General features: G+C 36.0%; 1 protein-coding gene across 1 annotated transcript in view; it reads left to right on the top strand.

Annotated features, from left to right (window-relative positions):
* The window catches only part of PXDN (peroxidasin), a 92,421-nt gene that overhangs the window by 14,030 nt on the left and 63,083 nt on the right, over positions 1-15,308 (top strand). The window lies entirely within an intron of this gene.

Genomic DNA, 15,308 nt, shown 5'->3' with positions numbered 1-15,308 from the left:
GGGTGGTGAGGCACTGGAATAGGTTGCCCAGGGAGGTTGTGAATGCTCCATTCCTGGCAGTGTTCAAGGCCAGGTTGGACGAGGCCTTGAGTAATATGGTTTAGAGCAAGGTGTCCCTGCCCATGGCATGGGGGTTGGAACTTGATGATCTTAAGGTCCTTTCCAACCCTAAATATTCTATGATTCTATGATTCACGATTCAACAATATCAGGTTGGATTAAAACTATTTTTCAATCTTGGTAAAATGTTTGTCAGATGTTTAAATCTCATCATTAGCCTATAATAATAAATACATCGTAGCCTGTTATCTGAAGTAGAATCTGCATTTATAGAATCCTTGAATATTATAATACCTTTTATTTGCTTGCTGGCTTTTGTAGGTTGACTTTTCTTTGAAAATATCCTTATATGTCTAAAGGGATATTTCACTTTTTCAAGAGCCAATCTTCTGAACAGTATAAACAAAACAGTCATTTTAAAACAGGCAGGTGATTAGGGTGGAATTAATTGATTTTATTTTTTAACTTTGAACTTTAGAGATAATTGGACGTGATGGTAGGTGCTCATGAAATAAATTCTTTTTAAGATCTGGTCCCAGATGTAAGAAATAAGAAATTTCCAGTTGTGTCAGGATTTGAAAAAAATTGTTGAATGCATTTGTGGATTTAAAATTTGCATTTTCTTTCTCTCTTGGTTGGTGTCTCTTTAATTCCATAAATCTGTCATTTTTAACTGAATATTGACAAAGCTCCAAAGAGGGTGTGAAGTAAAATGTCCATTCAGCTTAGCCTTTTCTTTAACCCTGTGGTTTGGACATGGGAAACATTTGTCCCTCCAGAGATCAGAGCAAGTACAAAATCTCAGGCGAGATTTCGGCCATGACTGATAGCAGAGCTGATGCCTGAGGAAACTTCACCAGTAGAAATTCCTTGGTTTAAGAGGTTAACTGCTGGGTCTGTGGATTGCACTCTTCAACTTCTTAAATTCTGCTTAAGGTAGCTTAAATATTTGTGGAAATCCCAGCCATAAATTGGCATTTGTATGCCTCTGGATCAGGGGGTATATTTGTATGACTAACCAGTGTTACAACGATGCTTTAGCTGTGGGTCAAGAGGATTCTTCAGGTGAATTTGGTGAATAATATCTGTGGGAAAGAGTTTTTTCACTGGCTTTTAAGCAGTCCTCTTAGTCAAGCAGAGGACTAATAATTTGTACGTTTTCAAGATACGTAAATATATGTTTTTGGGTAAAAACATTCTAAGAATCTATTATTCAAAGATGAAAAATAATTAGTAGATATATCTGCTTATGAAACTAAGATTTATTTTTTTTAATTTTTGACTGCAAATAGTACTCAAACTTATTCTTTTAGAGGTGAGTTAAAAGAAAAGGTGTATAAAAGAAATTAAAAGAAAAGGTGTGTATTAAAAGAAAATAGTCTAATGTACTTAGCTGGTCTATTTAGTGTCTCAATGCTAGTATGCACCTACTTGTTTTGTTCAAGTTTTCTGTTGCCAAATAGAGATTGTACCTCTTGGCAGTTAAAAAAAACAACAACCCAGAAACACCCTGTGAGTGGTACTTAAGGTTTGTTTTGGCTGCTGGGTGCTAGCAATAGTTGCTTACTCATCTTCACAGTCAGTTCACAGAGTTAGCTGAATAATAAACATTGGGAAAACATTGGTTTCACTCTGAATCATTTCCCAGATTTTGTGGCCTGTGATGTCTGTGGTCACTCATGTTGCCCTGTTGAAGAGGTGGCCTGGCAGGCTGCAGGAAGGAGGAACCGTTTCCTGAGGGAGCCTGTTAAAACTGCCCTGGGGCCTCACTGAACTAAGCTTGCTATCATGGAAAACCGTAAAAATAAGCCAAATCTGTGATACAACTTGAAAGGCCAGGTTCAGTGCACACAAAGGACTGGACTGTAAATGCCGCTGAGCCCTCCTTGCAGAAGTCCCCTTCTAATTTCCCTCCTTGCTGGGGAAGTGAGAGCCACATATCCCTGCTCCATGCTCCCCTGAGCCTGCTGCTCCAGCCTCGCAGCCAAAGTGGATGTCTTACATTGGAATGTTTACAGTTTTAGCTTCCACAAATTAATTTTTAATTAGCCTCCTGTCTGTTGAGTTGCCAGACTAGGTATTTATTATGCGATATGAGATGATAATGATACGATTTTCCTAAAGGCATGTTTGTGTATAATTTAATCTTTAAAAGACATTTCTAGTATTTTCATTCTACTTTGGTAACACTAATCAAATATTTTAATTTCCCCCCCTTGATTTTTTGCATATGCATGTGGCTGAAAGCATTTTTCGTTCCATCTGAACACTAGGAAATACCTTTGAGAGCCCACTTTTGTTATGATATGTTACTGGCAAGCATGTGAAGCTGTTCCCCATGTAGCCCAGATGATATATGGCCTGAGTGATAGTTTGTAACTGATAGGGGGTGAAAGAAGGATGAAGGTTGAAATGGGTTCGAAGTGGAAAAAACCAGATTTATTTCTGACTTCAAAAATGGCATTAAGCTGAAGTAATACAGAATTGTCTTTGCTTACACTCAGAAATGAACTTTTTGGCCTTAGGAACAATATGTGTGTAAAATCTTTTCCATCTAAAAGTGGTTTATGCTTTTTTTTTTTTTTTTCTGCTATTTCTTAGTATTTTGTTAACATGATAACATAATTACAGACATATCAAAAAGTGCTTTCTAATGAATTATTAACTTACTACTGCCAATATGAGAACTGCTAGGAAGACGGTACATGACTTAAAGTAAAATAGATATGATCTCCTATGGCCACTGGAGTCTAAAATAACTAACACAGATAAGACTGGTAACATGGAAATTTCAGACACATCTGTATTTTGCTGCATTCCAATTTTCCAAGTTTTCTTAATCTGGTCAATCCAGATCTAATTTTGGTAGTGAAAAGAGGATAGAAATGTGCAGGAAAAGAATCATAGAATTGAAGTTGTAGGCATATCATTTAGTTCAGTTCTACTTTTGGAATACGAGGTAAAGTGAGATGGGTGCCGATTGATTCCTGTTACAGAATATGATAAAAATGTTGAAAGCATAATATTTATTATTAATCTTTTATTTACTCTCTTCATTCAGTAAGGTAACCTGTTCTGCAGTGACTAGGAAGCAGGAGTTGGAAATGAGTAGTAGCTCTAAAATTGCTTTAATCGTTTTGTTTTGTTTTTTTTTTTTTTTGTAATTTTGATATTGATGTTAGGATGTATATAGCAAGAAGGAAAAGGAAGGAACAATCGCTGTTCCCAGAGATTCCCTCCCAGAAATTTAGTTGGGTACTTTTAAGGTTGAATGTCTTCTTCTAGTAGCTGCTTCCATTGCTTTTCATAGTCAGAAGGCAGCTTCTTTCTCCCAAGAGACAGGAATGCACAGATGCCTGTGCCGAGGCCATCTGCACTGATGAGGAATGAGGAGATAAGTACCAGAGGAGTTCTAATGCAGCACTGTCCCTCCCAGTTCTTCCGAGTTTGCTTTGCAGGAGCAGGAGGAGCTGGAGGCAGAGCAAGAAAATATCTAACTTAAATGCTCTGGCAGCCTGATATTAACCTCAGGAAGCAGAAAATACAGTTCCCAGAGCTAGCTTTTTCAGTGAGGTGACCTGGGATTTTCCATGAAGTGGGAGAGCTGTCGCTTTGGCTGAAACCGGGAAGCTGGTCTGCATCCAAGTGTTAAGAGTACCTGGGTTTTTGTTTTTACTCTTAAAAGCCAGTACTGCTTTTCATATTAATAGGTGAATGTCCTTGACATTCTATAAGAACAAGTATCCGGATAAATTCTAAACCCACCTCTGAGTCTGAATCTAATGGCAATTGCTGTATTGGAAATAGCTGGATAGTAGGTAATGGTTGGAAATACATTCTGATAAATTCTGCCTAGTAGAAACGGAATACTGATGCATAGATTTACAACGAATAAAGGCTTTTAAGTCAAATTTAGATCTTATTATTAGGTGCAATAATTCTTCCAAATTTCCACATCCTTTGGCTTGTTGTTGATCTATTGCAAAACTTCTTTTTGAATTGAAAGAGACAAAATGGGTATTCTTCATTAAGTTCATTGACATTGTAGATGCTGGGTATTATTCATTAGTATAATAAATATGATGTAAATTAACATGCAGTGGATCAGTGAGGCTGCCTGCCCCGAAGAAAGAAAAGTCCCCAAAACTGCTTTGGTGGGGAAATCACGCTTCCATACTAGGATAGTTTACCTGCACAGTTTGTTACTTCTTTCACAACCCTCACTCACATCACTGTTTTCAGGTGTAGGATCTTCTGTAGAGCTCATTGCCCTCAGCTCTCCATTGAAACTTGTCCAGGGCTGGTGGGTACCCAGCTGGGTACTCCTGTAGGAGAGGGGCTGATGTGTCAGAGCTAGAAGGAGGCTTAAGAAGCGATCTAACTTCTGGCACTCACTCTGGTAAAATGCAGGTGACTCTTTTATATCAGTGTGGATTTTCTCTTATGAATATGCACACTCATGTACTTGCATTGCACCTGCATCCGTTTTTTTTTTGACAGTAAAGAATTAAAGAACTCATTTGCCATAGAACAAAATGGGAAAAATTACAATGATTTCTGAGTATATTTTCCTGCCTGCCTTCCTATTTGAAGTTTTAGTACTTATTTGTTAATTTCTAAATCTTTAAGAACTTCTGAAAAAAAAAAAGTATGAATTTCAGTATTTTACTCCTCTGGACCTGTTTTAAGAAAAATGGTCAATGCTGCACCTCACTTATAGCTGCTTACTTCTAGTCAGCAGAGACTGAAAATAAACACACTGACCCTGGAAGCACAGTGAGACTATCCAATTTTTAACAGCAAATATAGTTAACTACTAGAATGAATAGCAAGTCATTAGGTTGTGCTTGATTCATGGTCTTTTTGAATCACAGTTTTATATTTTTCTCAAAGGGATCATTCAGCTCTGACAGCAATAGTTGCCTTAAGACAGGAACTTCTCTACTGTTACGTGACTTGTCTTGTGTGGAAGGTCAGGGGATGATAATGTTTCTTTCTGGCTTTCAGTTCTTTCTTCTGAGAATATCAATGTTTCATGGATATAGAGCTTAGATTTACGCATCCCTGTGAGGCAGAGAAGTGCAGAAGCAGTATTTATTTTGCAAAATGGTAGATGGTGAAGGGGGGAAGACTAATTTATTACTATAGCGTAAAAGCAGTATTTATGTTACTGCGTTTGTTTCAGTGGTTCATGGTGTGTCATAAGCTACTCAGCTTCCCTGTTTGGTATCTTTGTTGGTTTTTTTTTTTTTTTTTGTTTTGTTTTTTTTATTTTAATTGAAATGTACAGTTGAAATAATAAATATTGAAAAGGAAACTGATAAGAGGTTGCATCTCCACCTGTTGCTAATTCTCTGAAAGTATTTTGATGTATCACTAGTTCTTGGCAATACAGACTGTGCCAACCGTTAGTTAGCTCTTTGGTTGATCCAAGACTTTAATTGTCATGTATGTGTGTTAGCACAGCACTCATGTGCAGCTATCGTGCCTGCCCTATTTTATTGGGCATGGCAGAAATGCAGGACAAGAAGGCAACCCATTCCCAAGGATATTTCTGTCAAAAATAATCAGTAATTAATCATATGGCCGTACTGTTAACAACCTTTTCATTATTTGGTTTTAGAAACAGATCCCCCTGAGAGGAATGAACACAGATTTTGCCTTTCCTTGTTACTACTTCAGACTGCAGAAATAGCATTACATCGTTTTGAATTCTGCCCATACTATTTCAAGGGGAGGTTTCTTTTTTTTTGAGTTTTGGTTTTGTCATTGAAGTTTTCTAGTTTTTTGTTTTCTGCCTTTTTTTTTTTTTAAGATAGCATGAGAATTAGAAGCAATTATAACATGAAATTTCTGATTGCAAAATGCAGTATTTAGTGAAAGGATTTTGGAAGACTCTAAGGCTGCATGAGACAGAGTCATAATCATGCTAGAGTAAAATATCCATATATAAGTCTTGACAATTAAGCCTGCATGCCGAAAACTTTGAACGAACAAATCCCACTTGAATTCTATTAATGGTACTGCATAGCTGCTTGGAAAAATTGGCAACAAGGACAGCAGAGGGATCTACAGACTTAGTAAGACAATACTGTATTGCTTTCATTGAGTTCACATTTAAATGTTATCCTTTCAACCCTAATGGCAAAATAATTGTTAGGTAAAACAAATCCTTAGCTCTTGGAGAAGGCTAAACTAAGCTCTCCATTCATCAAAGCTATACCTGATAAATACATTTTTAAAGACTTCTAAACTAGCAGTCTCTTTCAGTGAATCTTACGTATTTGTGCAAATCGGGTATCATTTTTATTAGATAATTGATAGGTCATCCAAATTGAGTTCTTCATATTTTTATAAGCATGGTTTTATGATCAAGGTGAGTACTGCCAAATGTCTTGCATCCTGTTCTGCAGATTTCAATATTTTTTCTGATCGTACAATTTACTTTTTTTACTAAAATTATGGTATACTAAATATTATTGGCTATGATACCCATTCGCTATGCAAGAATTATATTGTAGTTTCCCATCTAAAAATGCAGTCACTTTAGTTTATGTGCTGAGGCTAATGTACACATAATAAAATATTTCTCAATGTAAGGTAGAGAAAATCGCATATTGTATCTATTAATCTACACTGGGGAAAAATTAATCGAAAACATGAATTGCCAAGAAAAAGGAGAACAATGTAATTTTGTTTATAAAAGAATCACTAGGCCTAAATCTTAAAACCAGGGGAAAAAAAATCTTGGTTCCTCTGGTATTCTAGAAAATGTTATGCTGCTAGCAGTAAGGATTACTGTAAGTAGTGCTATAGCCGAAAGTGGGGTTTGGTTTTATTTTTTTAAAGTGGTGGCTTTCTCTTTGTTTGTTCAACAAAGTGACACATTTTTTTACAGGGCAGTAGTTAAAGCAGCATTAAAGTGCCATTGACATCATCCAGTTACTGCACTGACTTGATTATATAACCTCTTTTGTGCAATTTTCATGCTCTGCTCTGTTTGAATGTTTTTACTATGCTGATGGCTGTTTTTCATTTCCTGCTGGGATGACCTTGAATGAAAAAAGAGTAAGAGTAAAGTAGACATAAGCAATGTAGTCTTGCTGGCATTTGCAGATCTTTTGTTCTGTGTTGAGAAACATAGTAGTTTGGCATTTATGGTATAGATTATTTCTGCTGGTTAGTAATTAATCTTCAACAGAAAAAAATAATGTTTTTCTCCTATTTTGTTCTTTTGAATTTGCCAGTGATGATTCCTACCGTATTAAAACATCTGAACAGAGCTAAACAAGTGATTTTTGTCATTCTTTAGCTTAAATTATTAAACTATTCAGTCTAATAGATCTACAAATTAATAATCTGTTAAATTGCTCCCTTTTTTTTTTTAAAGGAAAAGGAGATTAACTAGCTTGCACTTTTTTTCCAGATTCAGTGTGTACCACACAGCTGAAGGAATTGTTCTTTTTCTGGTTGGTCATTTCTTGTTGCCAATCAGCATTTCATTATGAGCCTTACTGGTGGATAAGATGAGTAAGAGTGCATTGTCTTTCACATATGCATCTTTTCTAGACTTTTTATATCTCTCAGTATCAGAACATTGTAAAAATGAGAAATCCATCCTTTGAAAGTAGTTTGCATTATTCCTGCCAATTCTTACCAAACCAAAGGCACCTCCTTTAATGTCAAAGTAATAAAGCTCATGTTCTCATACAGTTTACAATCACATACAAATGAAAAATTAAGCTTTAAATAGTGTTCACTGAACCTTTTGAAAGTGTCTATTGTTGAGGCAGGGGGTTGGGCACAGGGCTTGTTCTTTTGTGATACACACTTCATATTTGAGAACCTTTAAGTTTTGAAGATACTTAAGACAGTGGTATCCTTTCAGATATTTCCATTTGCTGCTGTGATGATTTTACTTATCTGAGGAAATATCTCTGAATTTATGTCCTAAATCAATGCTGAAGTATTGGTTAACCCTTGAAGCAAGTTAATGAGATACTTCACTGTTAGTAAACATCAAACTTTCATCTCATTGGTAAATGCTTCAGTATTTTTCTTTTTAACGAAGATATAATAGAAGCCAGTAATGTGTTGACATCATGTTTCAAACATCAGTGTATTATACCACTATGCTGATTTCATGCACATTGCCTTTTTCTTGTCCATTGCTAAAAGATACACAGATATTTTTGGCATAAAGTATAAAATAAGATGCCTTCAATATTATGGGCTAATAAAAATGAAGATCTTATAAACCTGAGTTTAAATACATTGTTCTAGTTTACCAATAGCAAATCTGATGCTTTGGCTTTACTCAGTCTTGATGGATACTGTATTTGGAGAAACTTGGAATTCCTTTTTTGTGGAATTAGTTTTGTTTGTTTCGCTTAGTCTTATTTTCATGTAGTGTTCCTTAGCATGTACGTATTGATGTGATTTATTACATCTGAGAGCAGTACTCTGGAAAACAGTCCTTCACAGCAAATTTAAAAAGTGTAACTTTGGTGTTTAGATCGTTCTGTTGATTGCATCTAACATTATTAACAAAGCAACAGAATATTTTCATTTTTGGCCAAGAACTTTGGATAAATGCTGGGAGATTACCGAATGCTTAAAGGGACCTTCTAAAGTTTGGAAACAGGTGATGTGGAACACCAGGTCTACACCAGAAGTGGTGTCAGTATTTTCGGGTCAGTGGATGCAGTGAATGCTTGGTTGGACTAGCCAGTCTCAAGAATGAAAACAGTAACAAATAAAGAAATTACTTAAGGTTTAAACTAAGAGGGAAACAGGAATGATAGCTTATTTTTGCACTGATCTTTATCAAACTCAGGTGGGCTATAAACAGAAGATGAAATTGCACATCACACCTAAAATTTCTATTTGTACGTAGAGATCTCTTCTCAAGCATTTTTTTGATAATAGAACAAAACTTGTTCAAAGCAACCGAAGTTTTCTCCCTTACTTTAAGAATTTGCACATACTATTTGGGAAGTATGTTGGTGATTCTAGCTGATAAAGCTGGGAACTATTTCGTCATGTTACATTTTGTAAATCTTATTGTACACCCGAGCAAATGAGCCTTCAGTTTTATTTTTTATTTCATTTCCAGCCAATTGCCAGGAAAATGGCAGATGGGTAACCAAAATTCTGTTTTCAGCTGTCTTTGCTATTAGGAATATTTTACTTAAAGTTAATATTCTGAAAACTTTTATATTCAGATTTAAGTGCACTAGAATAAATTCTTAGAAGATTGTGCATAATAAAAATCTTGCCCAACCTTTAAAAAGGATAAGAATACTTGTAGTTGAAGAGATTTGAAATCTCTGTAACTGCAGCATTTCTGTCAGATAGTGTGTCACTTAATATTCTTCACTAATGTCCTGATGCTATGCTTTGCATATATATATTATGTCACAAGATGAATGTTTTTAATTAAATCATCACATTATACAGTGTTTCTATGTCCATGTTAGAATTGGCTAATTTTATGTGTATATGTAGAGAAACATGGCTATGAATGAAGCAGTAGCATAATGTTATTTTTTTGTTTTCCTTTTTTATTAGATTTTAATATAATGTTTTTGTGTCATGAGCATTTTTTCTGACATAAATTAAAATTGAAAAAATAGAAAGTCATTTCCTATATACTCTTTCTATAGCAGTGAAGGGATCTCAGGGAAATCATCCAAACCATAGTAAGTGGCAGGGTACCTTGTCAGCAGACCGAGGTGAGAAGGACATGCCTGGGGTGGAACAAGCAGAGGAGAAGCTCTGATGTCCTCCTTCCTGCTGCTGCTCCAACAATTCTTCATAAAGAATTTGCCTCTTTGCCCTGGTTAGGACAACACCTTTTGTGTTAGCTGCTGATTAGTGAAGGCTTATTACTTGGCATCAAATAGCTTATCATCAATGGGGTGATGATTTGGATGACTTGTTTTGGTGTTGAGTATCTGCGGCTTGATCCATAGGCTGACACTTCGTGAGGTGCATTTCAGGAGCACACAAATAGGCAGCCATACTCTAAAACAGTTTGATTTAGAATAGTTCGTGATTTTTCTTAGTTTGATGCAGCTACAGAATCTTTAAAAGTCAAACATATGCAAGAAGGAATCTAAATGAAGATTATTAAAGTACACCAAGTCTATTCTTTTATAAAAGTGATGAAATATGAAACCTTAGCTTTCCTCCATATGTTTTTTTTCAATTAAAAAACAAAGGAATAAAGGGAAATTGCGCTTTATGTATTTTTGGTTGTTTTTTTTTTTAATGAAAACTCTACAGTTTTCATTTCAGTGCATGGCTTGTTTTGAGCAAGTAACTTCTCTAAAAGGGAGTCCTATATTTCAAAAAGGGCTATAGCACTTTTTTAATTGACTTTGCTTGTAAGTAGCTTGATGTTTAAGGTCGGTGAATTTGAAAGCTATATTATTTTCTGTGTATCCTTTATGATTTTCATATTCCAAATATTTTTTAATGCCTTTTACCATGTATTTATTTTATAAACTATTATTTTGTAGACTTGCAGTGAATTTACAGCCCAAATGTTGATGTGCCCGTCAGGATGTGTTAACAGAGAACCCACGGTTTTCATTACTGCACACTGTCAGTGCAAGCTTTAAACATAGGCCATTCTGGAGTGCCCGGAGCTGCCCTGGAAGCATTAGATTGTATGGGACAATAGAAGATGTGTAAATGTTTTATATTATTTACATATTTAGAAGTTTTCACTGTGTTTAGCTAGATAAAAGTATTGTTACAGGTTAATTTTCAATGCAGTTTACTGGTGTTAAGAATAGGTAGTCTTAAGGGAGGGGGGGAACAGACGGACACAGTTAGCTCAAATAACTAATTTACTAGGAACAAAATTAGTTTTCATCCAGACAAAAAGTGTCTGCAGCACAGTTCTTGTTTGCTTTGTCTCAGAAAATGAAACATACAAGTATTGTTTTTATTTATATGCCATGCATCTAGATCATGAAGATTTTCACAAAGTCTTGTTCACATAATGGTGCATAGAAAGACTGCTAAGCAACTGTGTATGTGCACCCCTGTTGCTGTGTCCTGCTTGGCGCAGTTCCTGACCCACAGCTGAACACAGTGCTGTGGGACCTCAATCGTTCCCAGGCACTGGAATGCAACTCTCAGGGGCATCCAATCGCTAAATTGTCAGCGTGCTCCCTGGCACGTTCTTGGCCCATGCAGCCTCGCGCTCTGCTGAACATTTCCTGGTCACACTCCATGAATTAGCATGGAGCAGATGACTGATGTGGGGCCAGGAAAGCAATCCTGACAGTATGCAGTTTACTTGGCATCATTGACATGTTGCTCTGTGTTACTCATGGGAGATGTAATGCTTCAAAGTGATGGGTTTAGCTTCTGTTGAAGTCTGGCTATTTTTGCAATTTAAATTCTTAACCTGTGGAGGGTGGTAAGAAGGACGAAAGTGGTAACCATTTAGGGTGTTTTTGTTTGTGAACTGACAGACAAGTTTTAGGGCTTTTATGTAGGAGGGAACATTAATTTTTGTTGTCATGAGTCTTCGTGTGGCTATGAACGGGAGCTGAGATAGCAGTGTTAGAAAATGTTTTGGGACATCAGGCAGATTTTCCCCAAAGAAAGATGCTTACAGGACCACAAGCTGAAATAATTCAATACAAGAAAGCATTAGTAGCATACTCTTTCCTAAAAGTATTATTATATTGTCTAGGTGTAATTTTAAGACGTAAATATTTTCACTCTGAAATAAATAATAAAGGAGACAATCTGAGTGTGGAGGTAGGTGTACTAGTTTTTTATTTGAAAAGCTGAATGCATAACATTTAGGTTTGAATCATCACACAAAAGTCATTAGAGTACCCTGAAATCCCATGCCATCATCATAGGTGTTTGCATAGTTTTTATTGGTTGCTTCATTTATTGTTTAGAGATTAGGGAGGTTAAAAATGACAGTCAGCACCTGGGTGGACTCTCTTGGTCTGCTGTTTTAACCTTTTGGTACCACTCGGCTGGTCAGTGGAAGTCAGGCTTGCTGAGCCCTGAAGCACAGCTTACAGCTAGGGTGCAGTCAGTTTGTAAGAGCAGAATGGGGAACAAAAAGCTGAGAGAGAAATGGCTGGACAGGGAACAGTTGTTTGTTTTTCTTTTTTTGAGTAAAAAGTCATGTGGTGGCATAGTTGAGCAACAGCTAGTCTGGGAAAAAAGGGACAATAAACCTCAACATGCTGATTAACCACACATTATTTCAACAACGCAAATGTCTTCGAAGACTGCGATCATAATAGCCTGTTTGAGCTACCCTTACTCATTTTTCGGTCTAACACAGTCCTTGTTCCTGCTGTTCACCTTCTGAGGAGATGTTTCCCAGTTCTCTGGTTGCTGTTACACTTTTCCTCTGAGCTCTTCTCCTATCCCCTTGAAATGTAGTCAGTTCTCGTAAGCTGGACACATGGACTGTACCATGGGAGGATGACATTTGAAGCCTGAGAAATGTTGCTTCTGTTTAGTACGGAATATACTTTTTTTTTTTTTTCCCCTCCATACAATTGTATGGCAGTGTTGACTGATGGTTTTAATTTTTTGTTTGGTTTTATTTTGGTCACCTACTGAAACCTGAAACTTTGAAAGGACTGATGTCTGTCTGATTCTTCCCTGACTCACTGCTCTTCAGTTAATTATTTCCACTTCTCAGGGATTTAGAACTTCAGGCTTTTCTCTGATCTCAACTTCTAGAATAGTTGCATCTACTCCAAAATTGCCAACACTTGCAAACTTCATCAGGTTATGTTTTCTTCTATTGCCTTTGTCTTAAAATATTTAATGCCTTGTGGCAGATCTTTGCCCAATTCTACCTGATACAACCTTTCAGTTCAATAAGTAGTCTTCACTTATCCTCTTTCCCCCTATCATTTTGTTTACAGTTTATGGAGATTTGCTATAAACAATATTTCTCTAGTTTATGTAAATTAGTGGTATCAAACCCCTCAAATTAATATATGTAGTAATTTATGTGGCAGACTATCCTGTTATAAAAGGAAAATAAGGCAGTTTGACAGAATTTCTTCTTCAGACAGTTATGACCTAACATCTTTCATCTTCTGTGTACAAGAAATATCTCATGAAGTATAATTCTGTTAGTTTAGAGAACAAGAAAGTTGTGTTCTTTATTTTGAGCAGCATTTGTGATCTCTTTCACTTTTTATTTTGGGGGATTTTGTGCTGAAAAATTAATGAAAAAACTTCAAGTTAACACTTAGAAGTTTTCCTTCCTTTGAAGAAAGAGCTCCCCTTTAAAGGAATGTACCAAAATCATATCCTACCTTTTAGTAAGATTAACATTGTTCTTTCTCCAAGTTTAATTTAATTGTAGTACTAGCTTTAAACAAAACATAGACTTAATCTTCATAAAAAGATAATTGTTGACATCATAGCTTTCAATGACATATTTTACTTACAGATATGAAGTGCACTGGGCTCTAGAGAAAATTTGAGTGCTATGTTTTATTATAGCTCTTTTTTGGTACTTTTATGCAGGATAAAAATGAATGGATAGAGTGTCAAACATGATATATTATTTAGTCATGACAACTTCATATGAGAAAGGCAATAGTGAAAGAGTTGGTATAAGCTATCAGTATATACAGTGATAGTAAAATAAATTATTTTGATCGGTGTTGCTAATCCCTGGTTATCCTAGTAGGTTACTGCAGAATGGATTTGACACATCAAAAGGGTGCTCATTTTGATGCTGACTCAGAGGCCTGGCTCCTCCATTGCATTCATCCAAGTTATGTACTTATTTGTCAGCTTCAGTTTGCTGTAAGGAATAGGCACGCTTTTCATATGGGCAAATGTACAGTCTTTTATATCCAAAAAGACATTCTGCATTCTCTCTATACCTACTTCGGGTAAAGATGTATTTGTAATTGTGAAACTTTAAAAACAAACAACCAACAACCATAAAAAAACAACAAAATCCAAACAATTTGAGAAGTCCCATGCTGTTTAGAAGCTAATTATTGCTAGTTGTAATGGTATTTTGAGGCTTTTAAAAAATACTCTGGTTTGCAGTTTTGGTTATTTTTATAAAAAATGAAATGCTCTCTTGAAACACAATAAGCTTCCAGTAAACACAAAAAGCTCCCAATAAAATGGAATGTCATGCCCAGTGGTGCTTACAGGGGGATCTGCTGTACAGCTCTGTCTCAGTGCAGGCTGAGACATCCAGTGCTTGTTTAGAAATCTCATAACCTGAGATTCAGTATCTCATAGGCAGCATCTCTTTCTCCCCAGGGACATGTGTGTTTCCTGTATTATAAGTGAGCAGTTTTATTCCCGTTACTGATCAAATATTTTGGTGGAGTGTAATGCAAACACAACATCTAATCCTTTCCTTACAATGAACAATAGGCTACATCCTAAACCACTTATGTAGAGAAGTCTTTCTCAGACCATTATTCCTGAGCTGGATAAGCCCTGGTGGGATGATTCAAGAGGAATGATGCTTAAGTGTGCTTTTTGAAAAAGACTTCAGGCAACTATACCCCCCATTATATACAGCCTCTGTCAGTGGGGTTATATGGGATTAGTATGCAGCTAACTTTTTGTCTGCTTTTCTGTCTTCCATCTGATTAAGTACCAAATTCCAGAGAGACTTACTAGCTGTTAAAATGCAGTGCATATTTATGTTTTAATTAGGACAGGTTTTGATGTAAAGATTGAAATTATGACATATTTATGTCCCACTTTTTGAAAGCAGTTGGTGAGTATGTGTTCTAGGAAGAACAGAGCACTGTGTGATCAGTCTTTCAGATTGTAGTTACTTTCTGCTTGCTTCACTTTTGTTTCCTTTCCAGATACTAAGGTCCCTGCTCTCAGTGCACCACCTCACTTGATAAATCAGTTCCCTTCTTCTTGGAGAAGTTGTCATTAAGCTATAGATCTAGCAGGAAACTGATGATGGTAAAACCATATAAAAATCTTAAGAGAAAATAAAATTAAATAGGAAAATAAATAGCTATGAGCAGATGGATTTACAGGTTTATAAAGTAGGACAACATAAAGCACTAAAGCCTCAAACCAAAAGAGTGGAGTAACTTGAAAGTCTTGAAAGCTGTCTCTTTTTTTTTTTGCTTTTTCCTGAGCTTTTTCACTGATCCAAATTTTTCTGTATCTGTTTATTTAAAAACATTTTTATTTACTGTATTATTTACAATCAGCTTTTAAAATGTGGAGAAAATTCAGTT

The sequence above is a fragment of the Neopsephotus bourkii genome, unplaced genomic scaffold (assembly GCF_033783945.1).
Source record: "Neopsephotus bourkii isolate Nb327-2 ecotype Australia unplaced genomic scaffold, CSIRO-AGI_Nbou_v1 NB_908, whole genome shotgun sequence".
Taxonomy (NCBI): domain Eukaryota; kingdom Metazoa; phylum Chordata; class Aves; order Psittaciformes; family Psittacidae; genus Neopsephotus; species Neopsephotus bourkii.
Note: the sequence above shows the minus strand (reverse complement) of the source record. Positions and strands in the feature narration are given on the sequence as shown.